We start from the raw sequence: 21658 nt of genomic DNA, 5'->3' as shown, positions 1-21658 counted from the left end.
AGACAACCGACTTGTTTGATATGCTCCTTCCACGTGTATGAAGATCAAATGCAGGTCAGTCTATCCCACCCCCATTCTCCTCCTCCCCCTTACTTTACACTAACTCCCAGAAAAACCTGAAACAGAACAAACCTAGAACAAGAAGTAATTAATAACTAACATTTTCTTTCATCTTCTCATCTGGGTACTAGACCTTGCACAACCTTAGGGAGCTCCATTTACATCTCAGCAATTGACAACCTATATGTTTATTACAACAGTTGCCAAATGGCAATTTTGTTTTGTTCTGACGAACTTTAGCATGTTATACAAATTTTGGACAAACAGAAGAAAAGCGTGCTGAGTAAGGGCACCATTTATAACTGCACATAGGCAATGGGGACTCTGCTACTCTTCAATAATGGGAAGAACTCACAACAGCAAATCTTGTGACAGAAGTTACTGTATATGTATCCTATAAGCCATGGTTTCTAAATGTAAAAAAATGTGGCTGTGGCTGTGCTATTGCTTCTGGGCCACAAAGAAAATAAAGCAGCAGCAGCTGGGGAAAAAAAAAAAAAAAAAAAGAGGAACTCCATAGTTCAAAAGCAGGGAAAGGCCTTTCAAGGCCTGACCAGAACAGATTAGGTTACCCACAACATGGAGAAACAGAATCCACACCCCAGCTCTGTCATTTACCAGCCACAGCGAGTGGATACATTATTTATCTTTTGGTATGAATGAGTGATTAATGAATTCATTATGCATGCTGAGCACCCAGCCAGTGTTAAGTATTAAACAAACAGGCTGTTTTCACCAGCTGTGTTCAACTCATTCTGCTTTTACTCTCCAAATTGACTTTTACTGTCAAAAGAGATTACCCTAAAGAAATAATCTTGATGAATTCTTACTACTTGAAGAAAAGAATATAAATATATTTTTATTTCTTACCTTTTTCTTGATTTCTTCTGAGTGAAAGCCTTCAATTTCACCCACTGAATATTCAATAGTAAATAATTGTCAAAAATAATGCTCGTAGTTTCTATAAGATACATAAGAAACATAACAGCATTTACTTAGGAGCCAAGGTATTAGAGGTCAAAGAGGGGAAGGGAAACGACCCCTCAGCCCCGCTCCAATTCCTATCTCAACTAGGAATGTATGTTAAAATAAAAAAATACCATTAGTCACAGAATTCATAGAATTCATGGCTTCATCATGGAAAAAGACTTAAAACATATGGTGTTTTATGTCACCTTACCACAGTTCTACTTCCCTGGATAAAGAACTCAGGTGTCACTAAAAGAAGTGAAATATAACACTTTTAAGAGTCACTCTGCTGGTATCCTCTCCTTCACTGTCTATTCCATACCCACATTCACAGAAGGTAACCCTGATATGCAACTGCCAACTACCACTTCCAAACTCATTCCTTCCCCTTTGAACCTCCATCTCTACCCACAAATACCCAAGGTATATTAGCAATTTATCCTAAAGGAAGAATCAGGTAACTATGCATAATTTGTAACATGAAAAATTTTGATTAAAATGTCTCTGAACAGGGAACTGGTTAAACAAAATTATGATACAGCCATAAACAACAGCATACATGCATTCATTGTACGCAATGATGCTTATCAATATTCCCTTCATATATTAGTAAATGAAAAATGCAGTTGCAACATTGCATATTTGATATGATCCATTTTGAAAGATGAAAAGATAAGCATCTATAAATATATTTAGCCATATATGTGGGGCAAGATGTCTGGAAGGATATATCCCAATATATCAATGGTTTCCAGTCTGTGGGGCTTCTGGAATATATCTTTCTTCTTTCTTTTTTCTTTTTGTGCTTGCATATCTTAAAACTTCACTGAATACTAACCCTACACTAGCAGCGAGTTTCATCCTATCCCAGCTCTTCTCCCAAAGTGCAACTGTGTACAGCTCATGATATTTCCATTAAGTATTATTTTCTATTATTTCAGTAAATATTAGCTCAACACAGTAAAGAATGATCTTTAAAATCCATTCAAATACAGTAATTTTAATATAAATGTAACACAATTTACATTACTTAATAATAATAGCATTTTATATACATGTGTATACACACACATCTATTTATAAAACAGTTTATATGGTGCTCACAGTAAGAATTATTAGTCCCGCGCCCCACCCCCCAACCCTATGTAGTGGGCCAGCTGGTTTTATTGTACCTATTTTACAGATGAATTTTAGAGAGTTCAAGTGAAGTGAAGGTGACATAAAGACACCTTCAAAGAGACTAGGGCTTACAGAGTCCACAAACTCTAGCTGAAAGAAATACCAAAGAATTATTTTAGTATGAAGGAAGGTGAACTCAGGAGGAAGGAATAGCATGAAAGAAATATAGGTAAGCAAGGAGATTATTAAAAGATAGTAAAAACTAATAAATATATACAGTAAAAAAAAAGAACAAGAACAAAGAGCAATATTTTTTTCATGTGGTTAAAGTCAAACTAAAGTATATAAAAATGACATGGTTGCTGTAAAAATATTTTCAGAGGAAAATGAAAATATATTAACATTCTTACCTAATTTAGGAGGAATAAGGAGAGTAATAAACTTTAACATTGTGCAAAAAAATTCACTGAAAGAATACATATAAAAAATTCTACCTTCCACACTGAGAAAAAAAGAAACAAGCAAGCTGTCAATTCAATAGAGGGTAGGAGAAAATGAAAAAAGCAGAGAAAATGCACAGCAAATAGAAACACAAAAGATGGCAGAAATAAATTTCAGTGTATCATCAGAGTAAATATAAATGGAAACTCACCAACTTAACAGGAATTCTCAGACTGGCTTGGCGTTCTGCCGTATACTGCCTGTAAGACACATACCTGAAACAAAACAACACAGAAAGGTCAGTTTCTGATGTTAGGCATGTAGCACTTAGGAATGGGGACAAACACACACTGATGTTACATAACCAAACTGGCTTGGCCTGAGCTCTGGACTGGCGCATTCCAACAGGGGGAGCACAGGGCAGCTGGTCTCCCAGCGCAGGCCTCCTAGGATGGCTGAGCAGCAGGCTTTGTGAATCCTGACACTGTTCTAAATCCCATGTCCCAGAGGAGGGACAGAAAGAACTTAAAACAATCAATGAAGAGAAAAATATAAAAAGGCCCAACAGGTAAGCAGACTATTATTTTATTACTGACTTCTTAAATAATAACGTCACACAGCACTGTCAAGAAATAAACTATATTTATAACAAAAATAATTTCCGTTTTATGAAAGATACACTTACGTTTATATTAACTACACATGCATTCAGCAACTAGATTCTAAGTAATTTAGGCAAACAATCTGCTCTACCCCACAAGCCTACCACAGTGCTGGGCGCACAGCTAGGCCACCAGTAATTACTTGTTGATTTGATGGTTGATCTGCAACAGCTGAAGAAACATCTCAACTAACAGAAAAGCCCAGAAAACCTCCAGAGACAACACAGGTTGTCAGCTTCTAGACTATTAAGTGTGCCAGTGCTTGAACCATCAAATGAAATCACCATCCATCCTCAGAGAAGGAATCGGCATCTAAGTCAGTAAGCACCGCAACTTTATGACTGCATCTGTCTTATCTACAGGTGTTACAGAGACCTCAAAAGGGCTTATGGACAGTCAATAACTTGCTCAAAGTCACAGGCTTGTAAGGGGTAGAGACAAAACGAAACCAGAGTCCAGATCTCACATTCTTGGCCACCACCCTTCCTATCATAGGGAGTCTACCTTCATCCCTCTTGACCAGAGCTGCTCTAAGTAGGTTTTAATTTCTTGCAACCACTGAATCTCGACAGAAACAGAGAAGCATCACAGCCTTAACTATCTTTACACAGAAAGACTCAAGATTTCCACTCTCAAAACCTAAAACTGGAGTTATTAACAACAGTAATAAATAATAACTAATAATTCATGCAAATGGAGACCTTTTTATTTTGCATCAAAAACATGCTGGGCACTAAAAAATAAAGTGGTGGTTGGGTGGTTTGAAGGAATCAGTTTCACATGCAAGGGCTCAAAGAAACAGAAAAAAGAGGTATTACAATGGCATAATTATTTAAGCCAAAATAACCTGAAATTTCTTTCCAGAGGTGTGAAAATGTTAGTAATTTTCTGAAAAGGGAAATCAAACAATTATTTTTAAAAATACAAAAGTTTTTCAATTGCAAATGTAATATATGTTCAGTAGAGAACTGTGAAAGCAAAAACAAAGCAAGAAGACAGTTAAGAGCTCAAAGATAATCTAACATTTCTGATGAATTTCAAGTTGCTCTCCTCAGGAATAGACAATCCCCCACTTCCTCTGTGGCCACTGACTCCTCCCATCCCTGTTTTAGCCACAGTGGCTTCCTTTCTGATCTGTGGATGTGTCCGACTCTTCCTGCACTTGGTCTCCCTCAAACTCAAAAGCTGGTTCTGGGAAAGGGGACTCCTCCTCATGCTTTCGGTCTCAGCGAAATGTCATTTAGGAGAGTCCTTCCCTGACTGACCCTCATCTCAGGTGGTTCCCGACCCCATTTTCTACCATAGCCCTTGTTACTCTCATCTAAGCATTTAACCGTACCAGGATTTTTTTTCCTTTTTTTTTGGTCTATCGTCTGTTCCCGTGATAGAAATGTGAGATTTGTGAGAGAGATCTTGCCTGTCTTGTTCACAGCCACATCCTGGAGCCTAGCACACAGCAGGTGCTTGATGGGTATCTGAATACTGGGCAAATGGTGTGGTAATGTGCTTTTATCCACTGAATATGTTAAGAAATATTCCCAAGAATAAACTGAATCCTGAAGTAAACTGAATTTCTGTTAGATTCTGTTTATTTTCCTCCAGCTATCTTCCAATTCAAAGCCTCACTATAATAGGCTACAGTGATTCTGATCATATTCATTTTAAAAGGATCAGACAGGAAAAAGCAAAAAAAAAAAAAATCAATGAAATTCTAAGCCTGAACATGCTAAATTCAGGGTCACAGAAGGAGAAAACATGTGCTAACTATTAAAGATATTTATAAGTTACTTCCAGTTGGGCCACATTCCGACTTTTCCTCTACATAAAAAAACAATACTACAAAGGGGTGGAAATGCTAATCACCTAAAATAGGTCCTGTGCACATTGAGTTTCATGCAAATAATAATTACCCACATTAATAATGTCCTATTCCTTATAAAGCGGGGAGGAGAGTCATGTATCAATTCACGTCCTTGAAGAGAATTTCCCTAGTAGCACCCTCTTAAACCAAACACATTAACTCATAAACAAGGCAATACAAAACTACCATTCCAACCTCTTCTGATTATTAGAAACAAACACATCCAGTCATGTCTGGCCACAACTTCACACCTCCCTTTTTTTTCTTAACCCAGTCATTCTCAAACTTTGCTGCACATTATGATTTCTTGGAGAACTCAAAACACGCTGGATGCCAGCTTGTACTCAAGACTGAGAGTTTCAAAGGATGGTGAGGCTCATTCAGGGGACAATATCTTTAAAGCTCTCTAGGTGATTCCAATGTGCTGCTCTAGACCCTCACTGATCATAGTGCACGGCAGGGACACCACCCAGGAGTTTGTTAGAAATGCAGAGCCTCAGGCCACCCCATCTGATTCTAGTCAGTCAGAAACTACGTTTCATGAAATAACACAGTAAACATTTAGAATGGGGCTGGCACGCTTAAAAGCTAAGTAGATGGTACCATTACTACTATTCAAGTCCACTATATGCTCCCTTTCACTCTTATTTGCTTACACTCATTCCATTTACAAAGCCTGTTACTAGCTCTCTGTGTCTGACACCTTACGCTCTATAACAAATCCCAGTTGATCTACCTTCTCCCTCCAAATCAGGAAGCTTTCGTTATAGTCCAAGGACTGCTTCCTCGAGCATCTCAAAGTTCCTACGTTCTATTACCCTGCACACATAAGCCCACAGGGACTACTGGTAAGAGGTCTACAATGTCAAATGCAGACCTTTTTGTTTCCTCCTCCACACACATGCTCCCCCTCCCATGATCGTCTCTTCTGCCCCCCAGTTGTTACACAATCAGGAATGATGTGCACTGTCAGAAGTCCTACACTAGGTACTTCTAGAAACTGGAGTACAAGAAAATACATTAACCTTTTCAAACTGAGGTGAGATATTTCAAATGGAGGTGTGAGGCATCAAGGTACTTTAAGAATTGTGAAGATTTGATAAGACTTAACTTCTTACTTTGAAGCACATAGCTGGATGCACAACAGGACATCAAATTTATTTACTGAATGAACTGTAACTGCTATATTTGCCTAATTTAATAATGCTTAAAAATGAAATATGCTTTGTTTTGTCAAAGCAAAGTTTACATTAGAAAGAACTTACTTTCAGTATATACAGAGAAGACAAGTAATGATTCTATAGCATCTTACTATGCTGATGGACAGTGACTGTAATGGGGTATGTAGGGGGGACTTGATAATAGGGGAAGTCTAGTAACCATAATGTTGTTCAAGTAATTGTACATTAATGATACCAAAATTAAAAAAAAAAAAGAACGAACTTGCTTTCTACCTTACCCAACTTCTTCACATTCCCCTCTATCATTTTAGTAATAGCCCATAGTAATAGCCCATTTAGTAATAGCTTGGTCCTGGCACTGTCATAGGTACTTTTCTTATTTCCATTGTTTGATGATTAAAGCAACCTATGAGGTAGGCATCATTACTACAACATTTATCTCCCAGCTTAGGAGACTGAGATTTGGAAACCCACTCCTTAGTCAGGGTCTCACAGCCAGTAGAGCAGGGCTGGGAATCCAGTTGTCCTCAGCCCCTAAGTGGGGTCTGTAACCACTGCACTACACACACTCTTCCTAACTTGTTATCTCACTGGCCTGGCATCTTCATACTTTTCTCCATGTAGTGGAGCACCTTTGATCTTCTTCAGGGATGAAGAGCTGTCAAAGCTACACCAGAAGCTTAAAAAAAAAGGAAGGAAATCCTACATGCAAACACCATTCACTCTCCAAGCAAATCATGCCCAGCTTTTTTGTGATTCTCATCCAATTTTCAACTAGTCTTCTCTCCCATGTATACTTTTCAGAAATAGAGGAATTACTGAGGGGAATAATGTGAATGAGTTTATATTCTAAATAACCCTGAATATGTTGCTGAGCTTCTATAAACATCAGTGAATACTTATACACAAATACAATGACATCAGGAGCCAGCAGAGATTCACTAAGAATATTTCATCTAACCCCATCCCCATATTCAAAGAGATACTTTGGCACAAAGATCTAGGGAAGTTTAAGATAACACTCAAGAATTAAGCTTCTCTGAAGCAGGCAGTTCTGTACAAAATGGAAAATGTGAGTCCAATGACAGTGCCTAGATGGTTTCAAAATTGGCTGATCCATCAGAGACAGTTTATTTTTCATAGCTGGTCATTTGTTTAACATGTATTTCTTGGGCTTGTGCTGTACTCTGAGAATATAGTACTGACTGCAAGAGCTATGGACCTGCTCTCCCACTTATGTTCTAAGATTAGCGCAGCTTTGCCATCCTGGGAGAGAATCACTAGGGTTTAATCACAGGCTTATCTTTAGCCTTTTCCTGTTTAATATTTCTTATCAAAGACAAATGAAGTTAAGCTTATTCAATTTTGTAGTCAAGAAAAAAGCAGGAAAAAAATAGTACATTGGCTAGAAGATGTAATTACAATCTAAAAAGCTTTCAGCAGGTTAGAACATGACTAAAGCAAGATGAAATCTGATGGGAAGATTTACTGTCCTATATCAGAGTTCAAAAAACCAACTGCATAAGAGCAGGATGGAAGACCATTTTAACAGCAGCCTAAGTTAAAAAGACCTTAAGGTTTTAGTTGAATATGAGCTCAGTATGAAGAAAGGTAGTGATGTAAAAAGACAGCTGGAGAGCCAGGAGACAAGGACTCTAGCTCTAACAGCAGGAGGGCGGGGGCAAGTTATTGAATCTGGGGAGCTGCTTTTCTCATCAGAACATTGGGGATTGGGCCAGGGTACCTCTCAGGCTCTATCAAGCTCCACCAGGGCAGAGACAATACTCATTTTTGCACACTGCTGTATCCCCAGCATCTAGCAGGGACTATCACATAGAAAGTATCACCAAGTACTTGTGAATGAATGACAGTGGTAACAGAAATTCTACAAGTTAATACTACAGTTGACCCTTGTGGGGGTGCTGACCCCCCCACGTAGTTGAAAAGCTGTGTATAAACTTGTGGCTCCCCAAAAACTTACCTGTTGACCAGAAGCATTGTCAATGAACACAAAACAGTCAATTAACACGCATTTTGTAAACATATTATATACTGTATTCTCATAACAAAGCTTGAGAAAATATTTTTCAAAATGTTGCAAACATTAAAAAATTTTCCAGAGGGGCGGAGCCAACATAGCGGCATGAGTAGGACAGTGGGAATCTCCTCCCAAAAACATATATGTTTTTGAAAATACAACAAATACAACTAATCCTAAAAGAGAGACCAGAAGACACAGGACAACAGCCAGATTACATCCACACGTCCAAGAGTCCAGTGCCTTGTGAAAGGGGTAAGATACAACCCCTGGCCGGGCGGGACCCGAGCACACCTCCCCCCAGCTCCCGGCAGGAGGGAGAGGGAGCCCAAGACTGCTAAACACCCAGCCCCAGCCACCCGCACCAGAGCGCAGACACAGTGCATGCGTGGAGGGCTGGAAACTAGGGATATAGGGCAGCAGGACCTCTCAGCGGGTTCCGAAGCTGATGTCCCTGTGACAAAGAAAAGAGAGTGCTTTTTGAAAGTCTTAAAGGGACAGGGACATAACAGCTGGATGGATACAACACAGGTCACAGCCCAGTGGCTGGAAATTACAGGGAAAACCAGGCGCACTAACCCCCTGGGCAACAGCTCTGAGACCCCTCACGGAGGGAAACAGCCAAACAGCCCCCCATCCATTACCCCTCCGGATGCTACGAAAGCAGAGAAACAGCCTAAGGCAGACCACACCCACAGAAAGGGAAATTCCTCCATATCGGCCAGGCAAGACACAAAGACCCAGTCTACACGCAATTACCCAACACAAGCCACTAGGGGTCGCAGTTGTCCCAGTAAAGAAAGGCCAGTAGCAAGTGAAAAGTTTGGCCCTCACAGCTGACAGTCAATAGCACTCAACATGAAAAGGCAAAAAAATATGATCCAGACACGACTAACCCAGACAGCTTCAGCATCTGCTACATCTTCCCCTGAGAAGGAACCTGGGGAGATAGATTTAACCAGTCTTCCTGAAAAAGAATTCAAAACAAAAGTCATAAACATGCTGATGGACTTGCAGAGAAATATGCAAGAACTAAGGAAGGAGAATACAGAAATAAAACAAGCTCTGGAAGGACTTCAAAACAGAATGGACGAGATGCAAGAGACCATAAATGGACTAGAAAACAGAGAACACGAACGCAGAGGAGCTGATGCGGAGAGAGATAAAAGGATCTCCAGGAATCAAAGAATTCTAAGAGAGCTGAGTGACCAATTGAAATCGAACAATATCCACATTATAGGGGTACCAGAAGAAGAAGAGAGAGAAAAAGGGATAGAAAGTGTCTTTGAAGAAATAATTGCCAAAAACTTCCCCAAACTAGGGGAAGAAATGGCCTCTCAGACCACAGAGGTACACAGAACTCCCAGGACAAGGGATCCAAGGAGGGCAACACCAAGACACATAATAATTAAAATGGCAAAGATCAAAGACAAGGACAAAGTATTAAAGGCAGCCAGAGAGAAAAAAAAGGTTACCTACAAAAGAAAACCCATCAGGCTATCAACAGACTTCTCAACAGAAATCCTACAGGCCAGAAGAGAATGGCATGATATATTTAATGCAATGAAGCAGAAGTTCCTCGAACCAAGACTATTGTATCCAGCACGAATATCATTTAAATATGAAGGAGGGATTAAACAATTCCCAGACAAGCAAAACTTGAGGGAATTTGCCTCCCACAAACCACCTCTTCAGGGCATCTTACAGGGACTGCTCTAGATGGGAGCACTCCTAAAAATAGCACAGAACAAAACACCCAACATATGAAGAAGGGAGGAGGAGGAATAAGGAGAGAAATAAAGAATCATCAGACCGCATGTATAATAGCTCAACAAGCGAGTTAAGTTAGACAGTAAGATAGTAAAGAAGCGAACCCGGAACCTTTGGTAACCACAAACTTAAAGCCTGCAATGGCAATAAGTACATATCTTTCAATAATCACCCTAAATGTAAATGGACTAAATGCACCAATCAAAAGACACAGAGTAATAGAATGGATAAAAAAGCAAGATCCATCCATATGCTGCTTACAAGAGACTCACCTCAAACCCAAAGACATGCACAGACTTAAAGTCAAGGGATGGAAAAAGATATTTCATGCAAACAACAGAGAGAAGAAAGCAGGTGTTGCAATTCTGGTATCAGACAAGACAGACTTCAAAATAAAGAAAGTAACAAAAGACAAAGAAGGACATTACATAATGATAAAGGGCTCAGCCCAACAAGAGGATATAACCATTATAAACATATATGCACCCAATGCAGGAGCACCAACATACCTGAAACAAATACTAACAGAACTAAAGGATGAAATAGATTGCAATGCATTCATTCTAGGAGACTTCAACACACCACTCACTTCAAAGGACAGATACACCAGAGAGAAAATAAGTAAGGACACAGAGGCACTGAACGACACACTAGAACAGATGGACCTAATAGACATCTATAGAACTCTACATCCAAAAGCAACAGGATACACATTCTTCTCAAGTGCACATGGAACATTCTCCAGAATAGACCACATACTAGGCCACAAAAAGAGCCTCAGTAAATTCCAAAAGATTGAAATCCTACCAACCAACTTTTCAGACTACAAAGGTATAAAACTAGAAATAAACTGTACAAAGAAAGCAAAAAGGCGCACAAACACATGGAGGCTTAACAACACGCTCCTAAATAATCAATGGATCAATGACCAAATCAAAATGGAGATCCAGCAATATATGGAAACAAACGACAATGACAACACTAAGCCCCAACTACTGTGGGACACAGCAATAGCAGTCTTAAGAGGAAAGTATATAGCAATCCAGGCATATTTAAAAAAGGAAGAACAATCCCAAATAAATGGTCTAATGCCCCAATTATCGAAATTGGAAAAAGGAGAACAAATGAGGCCTAAGGTCAGCAGATGGAGGGGCATAATAAAGATCAGAGAAGAAATAAATAAAATTGAGAAGAATAAAACAATAGCAAAAATCAATGAAACCAAGAGCTGGTTCTTCGAGAAAATAAACAAAATAGATAAGCCTCTAGCCAGACTTATTAAGAGGAAAAGAGAGTCAACACAAATCAACAGTATCAGAAACGAGAAAGGAAAAATCACGACGGACCCCACAGACATACAAAGAATTATTAGTGAGTACTATGAAAACCTATATGCTAACAAGCTGGGAAACCTAGGAGAAATGGACAACTTCCTAGAAAAATACAACCTTCCAAGACTGACCCAGAAAAAAACAGAGAATCTAAACAGACCAGTTACCAGCAATGAAATTGAATTGGTAATCAAAAAACTACCAAAGAACAAAACCCCCGGGCCAGATGGATTCACCTCGGAATTTTATCAGACATACAGGGAAGACATAATACCCATTCTCCTTAAAGTTTTCCAAAAAATAGAAGAGGAGGGGATGCTCCCAAAATCATTCTATGAAGCTAACATCACCCTAATACCAAAACCAGGCAAAGACCCCACCAAAAAAGAAAACTACAGACCAATATCTCTGATGAACATAGATGCAAAAATACTCAACAAAATATTAGCAAACCGAATTCAAAAATACATCAAAAGGATCGTACACCATGACCAAGCGGGATTCATTCTAGGGATACAAGGATGGTACAACATACGAAAGTCCATCAACATCATCCACCACATCAACAAAAAGAAAGACAAAAACCACATGATCATCTCCATAGATGCTGAGAAAGCATTTGACAAAGTTCAACATCCATTCATGATAAAAACTCTGAGCAAAATGGGAATAGAGGGCAAGTACCTCAACATAATAAAGGCCATCTATGATAAACCTACAGCCAACATTATACTGAACAGCGAGAAGCTGAAAGCTTTTCCTCTGAGATCAGGAACTAGACAGGGATGCCCACTCTCCCCACTGTTATTTAACATAGTACTGGAGGTCCTAGCCACGGCAATTAGACAAAACAAAGAAATACAAGGAATCCAGATTGGTAAAGAAGTTAAACTGTCATTATTTGCAGATGACATGATACTATACATAAAAAACCCTAAAGACTCCACCCCAAAACTACTAGAACTGATATCGGAATAGAGCAAAGTTGCAGGATACAAAATTAACACACAGAAATCTGTGGCTTTCCTATACACTAACAATGAACCAACAGAAAGAGAAATCAGGAAAACAACTCCATTCACAATTGTATCAAAAAAAATAAAATACCTAGGAATAAACCTAACCAAAAAAGTGAAAGACTTATACTCTGAAAACTACAAGTCACTTTTAAGAGAAATTAAAGGGGACACTAACAGATGGAAACATCCCATGCTTGTGGCTAGGAAGAATTAATATCATCAAAATGGCCATCCTGCCCAAAGCAATATACAGATTTGATGCAATCCCTATGAAACTACCAGCAACATTCTTCAATGAACTGGAACAAATCAAAAATTCATATGGAAACACCAAAGACCCCGAAGAGCAAAAGCAATCCTGAGAAAGAAGAATAAAGTAGGGGGGATCTCACTCCCCAACTTCAAGCTCTACTACAAAGCCATAGTAATCAAGACAGTCTGGTACTGGCACAAGAACAGAGTCACAGACCAATGGAACAGACTAGAGAATCCAGACATTAACCCAGACATATATGGTCAATTAATATTTGATAAAGGAGCCATGGATATACAATGGCAAAATGACAGTCTCTTCAAAAGATGGTGCTGGCAAAACTGGACAGCTATGTGTAGGAGAATGAAACTGGACCATTGTCTAACCCAATATACAAAAGTAAACTCAAATGGATCAAAGACCTGAATGTAAGTCATGAAATCATTAAACTCTTGGAAAAAAACATAGGCAAAAACTTCTTACACATTAACATGAGTGACCTCTTCTTGAACATATCTCCCCGGGCAAGGAAAACAACAGCAAAAATGAACAAGTGGGACTATATTAAGCTGAAAAGCTTCTGTACAGCAAAAGACACCATCAAGAGAACAAAAAGGAACCCTACAGTATGGGAGAATATATTTGAAAATGACAGATCCGATAAAGGCTTGACGTCCAGAATATATAGAGAGCTCACACGCCTCAACAAACAAAAAACAAATAACCCAATTAAAAAATGGGCAGAGGAACTGAACAGACAGTTCTCCAAAAAAGAAATACAGATGGCCAAGAGACACATGAAAAGATGCTCCACATCGCTAATTATCAGAGAAATGCAAATTAAAACTACAATGAGGTATCACCTCACACCAGTAAGGATAGCTGCCATCCAAAAGACAAACAACAACAAATGTTGGCGAGGCTGTGGAGAAAGGGGAACCCTCCTACACTGCTGGTGGGAATGTAAATTAGTTTAACCATTGTGGAAAGCAGTATGGAGGTACATCAAAATGCTCAAAAGAGACTTACCATTTGACCCAGGAATTCCACTCCTAGGAATTTACCCTAAGAATGCAGCAATCAAGTATGAGAAAGACCAATGCACCCCTATGTTTATTGCAGCACTATTTACAAGAGCCAAGAATTGGAAGCAACCTAAATGTCCATCGATAGATGAATGGATAAAGAAGATGTGGTACATATACACAATGGAATACTACTCAGCCATAAGAAAAGGGCAAATCCTACCATTTGCAGCAACATGGATGGAGCTGCAGGGTATTATGCTCAGCGAAATAAGCCAAGCGGAGAAAGAAATACCAAATGATTTCACTCATCTGTGGAGTATAAGAACAAAGGAAAAACTGAAGGAACAAAACAGCAGCAGAATCACAGAACTCAAGAATGGACTAACAGGTACCAAAGGGAAAGGGACTGGAGAGGATGGGTGGGTAAGGAGGGATAAGTGGGGGGAAGAAGGGGGGTATTAAGATTAGCATGCATGGGGGGTGGGAGAAAGGGGAGGGCTCTACAACAGAGAGTAGACAAGTAGTGATTCTACAACATTTTTGCTATGCTGATGGACAGTGACTGTAAAGGGGTTTATAGGGGGGACCTGGTTATACAGAGGATCAAAGCCCAAGTTGGCACCCCGAAAATAAACTAAGATATGATATGAAAAAGAACTTCCAACATCAGCACTCTCTGGAAGACTCATGCCAGAAGATGATCATCAAAAAACCCCAGCAAAGATCCACCCACTGCTACAGGTGTAGATGCACTCATCCCACCAGTTCCTGGTCTTGCCATGGGAATGAAGAAGGAGATATCTAAGCTGGCCTGTGCATACAGCAAAACAACAAATTTGACTGGATCTAAACTGTTGGAACTCAACCAAGAATTAGGAGAAGTGCAAATTGTAGCGCTCCAAAATCTTACAACTACAGACTATTTACTGTTAAAAGAACATATGGGATGTGAACAGTCCCCAGGAATGGGCTGTTTCAATTTGTCTGATTTCTCTCAGACTGTTCAAGTTCAGTTGGACAATATCCACCATATCATAGATAAGTTTTCACAAATGCCTAAGGTGCCTAACTGGTTTTCTTGGTTTCACTGGAGATGGCTGGTAATTATAGGTATGCTTTGGTTATGTAACTGTACTCCTATTATGTTAATGGGTTTGTGCACTTTAATTACTAGTTTAAAACCTATACATGCTTAAGTTACCCTACAAGAAGATATGTCAAAGAAATAATCAATCTTCCCATGTTTTCTTCCGCCTGCTACTTCTATAGCTTTTCTTCTTCCTTCCTAATTACAACCCTTAAATAGAATTCATCCCTCATATCGAATTTACCGTGTATCATAATTCTTCCAAGTGGTAAAGATACCTCAAGCCAAATGCTGGGCATAGAAGCCACAGGGCATAAATATGCAAAGAAGTAAAAAACTAACCTTTTCAAACAATAAGGCTTCTCTGTCACTTACCAACTTTACATTTCCCTGTATGGCCCCGGAAGATGACTGGTTAGCCAGAGATGGGTAAGATTCCTCAAGGGAGGAACAACCTAAGACAGGCACAGTCGCAGGGGGCCATCAGGTGAGAAATTGGGGATCAACAGAGGTGAGGCTTAGAACCTCTCCCCCGCTGTTTTGAGAGAAATCTGCTGCATCCGTGGATGTTTTATTGCTCTTGTCTAGCTTGGATTAACACATAGTCTACAGGCAGACACCTGATCATCTACATTTGCTCTCTTACAACACTAAACTATGTCTTCTATCTTTATCTTGCATCTACCTACCACTTCAGCATTTTATTAAAAATGATAATAATAAAGAGAGAAATGTGGTATCCACATATAAATCAAGTATAAAAATCAAACGAATATTCATATTTGGACTGATTGTTTATAGTTCATAATGCATGATCAAAACCGAAAGTTTCTGTGATGACTGCCCTTGTACTGTTCACCATGTAACTTATTCACTATGTAAGAATTTGTTCTCCATGTAAGAACTTGTTCGTTATGCTTCAGAAGATTGGAGACTGACGAAAATTAGGCTTGGGGTGGATTAATGATTGTGCATTGAGCATTGACTACCCTATACAGAATTTTATTGTTGTTAACAACCATTTGATCAATAAATAGGAGAAATGCCCTAAAAAAAAAAGTACACACTTCCAATTGTAAAATAAATAAGTAACCGGGATGTAATGTATAGCATAAGGAATATAGTCAAAATATTGTAACAACTTGGTATGGTGATAGCTGGTACCTAGAATTATCATGTATATAAATGTTGAATCACTATGTTGTATACTTGAAACTAATGTAATACTGTGTGTCAACTACCCTTCCATAAAAAATAATTATCTAGAAAAAAAAATTTTCTAATATATTTATTGGAAAAAAAAAAACCACAGGTAAGTGGACCCACACAGTTCAAACCTGTGTTGTTCAAGAGTCAACTGTATAATGTGCTCCCACTCCCCAATACACATACACTACAAACTCTAATACACTCATGGGTTTAAGAAAAAAAAAAGGCTGGCAAAAGGGGTCATAATCCCACAGCCCATACATGTTCCATTTTAAAAGGATCATCAACAAGTTAAGATTGAATTCAGAGAAGGATAACCCAGTTGGTTAACAGTTCAGTTTATCATCTCCTATAAGGATTACATGAAGTAGTGGTTGAAGGAACTGGGAACGTTCTGTTCTAGGAAAAAAAAAGCTTAGAAGAACTAGACAGATATTTTCAAATATTTTGAACAATGTATTAGTGTAACTCCTGAGGCAAATGGAAGCCCAAAGATAAAAATTAGTACAAAGGTTCAATACAGAATGGGCTGCTCTTCATCAAAGGAAATATTCAAGTGGATGGCAGGAAGATTATGGAGCTTAAACCCTTACAGTTTGAAGTTATTCTAGGTAACTTCTAAGGTCCCTTCCAACTCCAAGACTCCATGACTGTTATTCATATGTTTAAAATGTAGTATACAGAAAAGGTTTCATTTTGCATTTTTAAATTGTTCAATTTTTAAGAATGAATTGGAAGCATTCACTGAATTTAAGAAAAATTCCAAATTAACCACAACTCTCTTATACAGTTTTAAGTAGGCAATGTGTATATACCTAACACTCTTACCATTTATTCCCAGTTCTGCCCGAGCCCCACTGCTGGCTCTGCTCAGACACTTGGGAGGATGCTTTACACCCTAGTCTCATTAAAATGGAAGCCTCTTCCCTCAGTGTGTTGGGGTAGAAGACAACTGGCTTTTTCAAAACATATTTTAAAAATACATTATTATTATACTTTTTGCAAACAAAGTACTTTCTTGTAAGAATAACGTACAGAAATGTTTTACAGGTTTCTGGGTTTGAAACGTACAGGGTTTTTGAGTTAAGGAAAAACGAGGAGCATCCAAAAGCAACAAGACCTGAGGAGGAAAATTCAGTTCCCATTTTCTTTTTGTTCCTGCTCTTTTCATACTAGCATCCAACAATAACAACAAAAACCCACTCTTTGTAGTTTGTAATACATGCTAGAATTTTAAGCAGGGTATTTTTTTTTTAAGGGAAAGTGCACTTTTGGGCTTAAGTTTATATCACTTTTATAGCAATTTGCAAAGCATTTTTCACAAACTCAGTAAGATGGGTGTTACCATCCCACTTTTCAGAGACCAGCTACAGGCACACCTGAAACCCAAACTCAGGCCCAATTCCAAATGCTGTGCTCCTAGAGCACTGTGTCCGCAGAAGAACCCAACGTCACAGCCAATCCCACCGTCCCTTGAGATTCCTGGGCAGGAAGCCAAGAGTAAAGCAAAAATGGACGCACCTCTGCTTTCAGGGGCAGGCAGTCGGCGAGAATAACGTGACAGAACAGCCTGTGGGAAGAGGCAACAGGATGGCCAGGTCCAGAGAAGCTAGGAAACCGGAGCACAGCAAAGATCCTAACAGGTAGAAACAGCAGGAAGGCTGACTTGAAAGCTGGGCTTCTGGTCTCTGTTTTGTTATAAACAGTTTTACCCACTGGAGGAAGAGAACAGGGGAAACTGCTCTAGTTAGTATTTCTTCCATTGTTGCCCTAGATTAGGAATATTACAGACTTTTGTCATTTCTGTTAATTGAGCCTAATTCATTTGACAGGCTGGGGCTGCAATGGGGAAGGAGACACAAGCCTCACCTGCAAGCTGGTGTCACAGGCAAAGCATGGATGAAGGTTCATGACTCCAAGTTATGCATAAAGCCCACCTGGAGGGGATGAAGGGAGACCTTCGAGCTCAAACGTCTCCAAACTTGTGGTCAGCATCCATGCAGGGTGCTCAATAAAAGCATAAATTATAGAACTTCTGTCAGTTTAGAGAAAGGACTATTTAATACAAAGAGATAAGAGTTGATAATAATTTTTCCTCTTAGAAAGTGACAAACTCCATCTTTGAAAACAAAATCTATTACCAATATAGTAAGCAAACATAGTTCTGGATAAGAGGCAGTTTGAGCCCTGTCGCGCTGGTGGTAAGTGGCTGCAGACTTAACGACATGTTTCAGTAGGAGCAGTGAGTGTTGCTTTTTTGTTCTGACGGGAGAGAGCTTGTTCAAGGTGCACAGATCAGGGGTTTACTAGAAATCTACATTCTAGCCCAGAAGTGGGCAACTTTTTTTTTTTTAATAAAAAGCCAGAGAGCAAATACTTGGGCCATATATCTCTATCCCAGCTACTCAATTTCTGTCTTTGCAGCAAAAATGAGCTATAGACAACATTAAACATACAGGTGTGACTGTACTCCAATAAAACTTTATTTACAAAACAGGCTGCTAGTCTGCAAGTTTTGTTCCAGTCCCATGAAACAGCACACCTTAGAACATCAACAAAATCTCCTAAGATCTCTCTTCTCAATGTTTCCTCATAACCCCCACAGGGCCATGCTACTGAGAAGGGCATCCTAGAGCTAGAGCTGGTAACATGAACTCTACATGAAATAGCTCCTAGAGGGTAGGCAGAGCTGGTAAGTGTTAATCTAGGCTATGGATGCTGTGAGGACAACAAAAGACTTTGACTTCCTGGAAAATATTCAGGGTCAGACATACATAAAATGGGAAACTGATACTGCTCTTTAGCTTTCTGGTTTTTATTTAATAATTTCTCAGAGCTTCAAGGGGTGCAATTTATTTACCTAGTCAAATCTTCCATTCTGCAACCTCAGGGCCCCACCCTACATGTTTTGTGGCTTCATGCTCCTCTCACTGTGATGTATCCCCTACAAATCACCATGTTTCTAGATCACACACTCACCTTCTCCTCTAATTCACAATGTGCCAAAAGCAAAATCAAAATTTATAATATACAACTTTTTACTAAAACAAAACTATTAACATAGTCCCCAAAAAGATATTTGCCAGAAAAAGCCTGTTGTTAAATGAACTGCAATTTTTGAACGTAGTGCAATGTCATGTAAGGGTATCCTGTTTGACCCCACACATTTGATTTCATTCATGAAGCTATTCAGTTTGGTTACCTACTACACAGTGAGCAGGGATGAGCCACGACAGCCGTTAAAGCTGCAACAGGAAAGCATATTTGGCCTGGACATTATATAGCTGTGAATGGGATAAAGGCATTTCCTAAAATGGAATTCTACCTCTATCATCCAGTGGTGGACAGAACAGAGCCGGAGACTGGGCACACAGAAAAAGACAAATCACTTGAAGGAAAGCAAAGAGGGAATGTATCCACTGGAGAATCTTCTCAGGGTTAAAGACAGCTGAAGTTGAATATGACCACCAAATTAAGTTTATATAGTTAAGTTTTCCTAAGAGACCATGGTATTTTAACAGTAATCTAATTTTTAAAAGTATACATACATTATCCAAAATGGTTTAGTAGAGCTTAACTCTTTCAACTCCTCAAATCCTTTGGGGAAAGAAAAATACTAGAATATACAAGATTTGCAGCTGTGGAATGATCTTTAAAGTCTTGTAAAGGAGACTATTATGGTTAATTTTAACCAATAGGATCATTTCTAAATTGACATAAAATGAACTTACCTGCAGAATTTCAGAAGAGACTAAAGTACTAGCTGAAGCTTTTGTTTGCCGTATTGCATGCTTTAATTTAAAGTTTTGCTGTGAGGTACTGAACAGTATCTGAGTCATAACAATGTGCTGGCACTATTACATCTAAAATCAATGTTCTATAACCAGCATGCTGCTATAAGAGCAAATTACCATATAGTAACACTCTTCATTTTTGGAAAAGTTCTGATCCTCTCTCTCTTCCTCCTCCTTGCTCTAAAACTTTCTCATGCATCTAATCTGGAATTATATTGGGTACTGTTTCAATAACAGGCTTTATTTTCAGAGCTGCAATTACCCAACGACCATTCATTTGAATGAACCGTCTAGTCTAGATTGTCCTAGATTCCTCTGCCTTAATATTGAATAGATCCCTTCTCTAGACTGATACAAGTTACGATGTGCTTTTATCAGGCATCAACACATTCTGAGGGCACAAAATCCACTCCCTACCTCTGTCTAAAGCTGTCGAGGGAAGGCAAGGTAAAACACAAGCTTGTTGCGGGTAAGACTGCAAACTCACATCTTCATGAGAAGATTTGAAAGAGGACATGAGAACAGGAAGAAAAAAAAGGCATGGTTTGGTCATTTGTTCCTTGGTAGCAGCTCTTCCTGACAAAGCAGCCACCTCCTAAACGCTGGTACTATGTACAAAACTACACAGAGGGAAAAAAAAAACCATCTTTGCCTTGCATATTTCCCTCCTGGTCTAGTAGTGAGGAGTGGAAAGGAATATGGAATGCAACCCATACTTGCTGCTGGTATCATTCCTCACTGCTTGAAAAAATGAGACTCCATTGCACCTTTCGGATTTCTTTTAAAAAGCCTTGTATGGTCGTTAAGAACCCTCTCACAAATCCCAATCATACAGCCCTGGCCCTTGGGGTTTCCTCCTCTCTCTGCCCAATTGGCCCAGTGTTCTACGGTTCTTCTCCTAATCCCTCCGCAGAAGAACCCTCCCACTGTTTGGTTTCCGGGCCTTCACCAACGCTTTAGGAATGCGTTCGCCCGGGCTTTACGGCCAATCCACCAACATCGAAAAACCTAACCCGGCTTCTCCCCCGCCGCCGGGACCACGGCGCCCCGGGCCGCTCCCGGAGTTTGCGGCGGAAGGGACCCTGGCGACGGGAAGACGGGGCTGTGCCCGGGGGCCGAGCAGGGCGACAGAGTGCTCCTCGCAGCCGCGGCCCGGGCCCGCCAGGCGCCCCGGTATTGGTCAGCGACGCCCACGGCCCCGCTGGCCCCGCGCTCCCTCGCGTGCCGACGCCGGGCGAGGGTTCCACGCGGAGGTTAGAGCCGCGGAGCGCGGCGGCTCTCGCTGCAACGCGGACCGCGCCCCGGGACACGGCCGAAAGAGTGGGCGGAGCCCGGGGAACTGGTCCTAGGGCTCCGCCCGCCCCCAGCCAGGGTTCTCCAAGGCCTCCCGGGCCGCCCCAGCGCCCCGCCTCACACTCACCTGCTCCGCGGGGCGCCCTACTCGGCTCCGATGCGGGAGGGCGGCAGGCGGACGCTCCCGCCCAGCGCGCACACGCAGCCTCCTGCACCGCACGCAAGGCCGGGCACGCGCAGACCACGCGCCGGCACCCACGAGCCCCCTCGCTCACTCGCTTGCACGCAGGCGCGCGGGCTCTGAGCCCTGGCGGGTACGCCCGGCACGGCCTTTCTCGTGGGCGTGGGCGCACTCCCCCCAGCCTCGCCATCACCTTGCATTGGCAGCCATATAGTATTTGGTATGCTTTTTACATTTAAGGCTGTCAGGGTTAGGCGACTTAATGTTAGACTTCGCGAAAAGATTTTTTAAGACGCACCCAGCTTTACCTGCTTGCAGTGTTTCCAAGCTGTGTAAGTGCAACTGCCTTGAGGTGGGCCTGG

The 21658-nt window shown here is 40.4% G+C and overlaps 1 protein-coding gene across 6 annotated transcripts in view; it reads right to left on the bottom strand.

The window, feature by feature from the left end:
* Positions 1-21396, bottom strand: part of B3GALNT1 (beta-1,3-N-acetylgalactosaminyltransferase 1 (Globoside blood group)) — a 31209-nt gene extending 9813 nt beyond the window's left edge. For 2 of the 6 annotated variants that reach the window (XR_001852909.3, XM_017659055.3), the window contains exons 1-4: positions 21243-21373; positions 17550-17743; positions 2801-2864; positions 931-1021 (exon numbers count right to left, since the gene is read on the bottom strand). The gene's annotated coding sequence lies outside the window, so the exon portion shown is untranslated. The other 4 variants (XM_036997924.2, XM_073232143.1, XM_017659058.3 and 1 more) reach the window with 4 other exon arrangements.
* Between the last annotated feature and the right edge of the window lie 262 nt (positions 21397-21658).

Source organism: Manis javanica, chromosome 3 (genome assembly GCF_040802235.1).
Source record: "Manis javanica isolate MJ-LG chromosome 3, MJ_LKY, whole genome shotgun sequence".
In the NCBI taxonomy this organism is placed as follows: Eukaryota; Metazoa; Chordata; class Mammalia; order Pholidota; family Manidae; genus Manis; species Manis javanica.
Note: the sequence above shows the minus strand (reverse complement) of the source record. Positions and strands in the feature narration are given on the sequence as shown.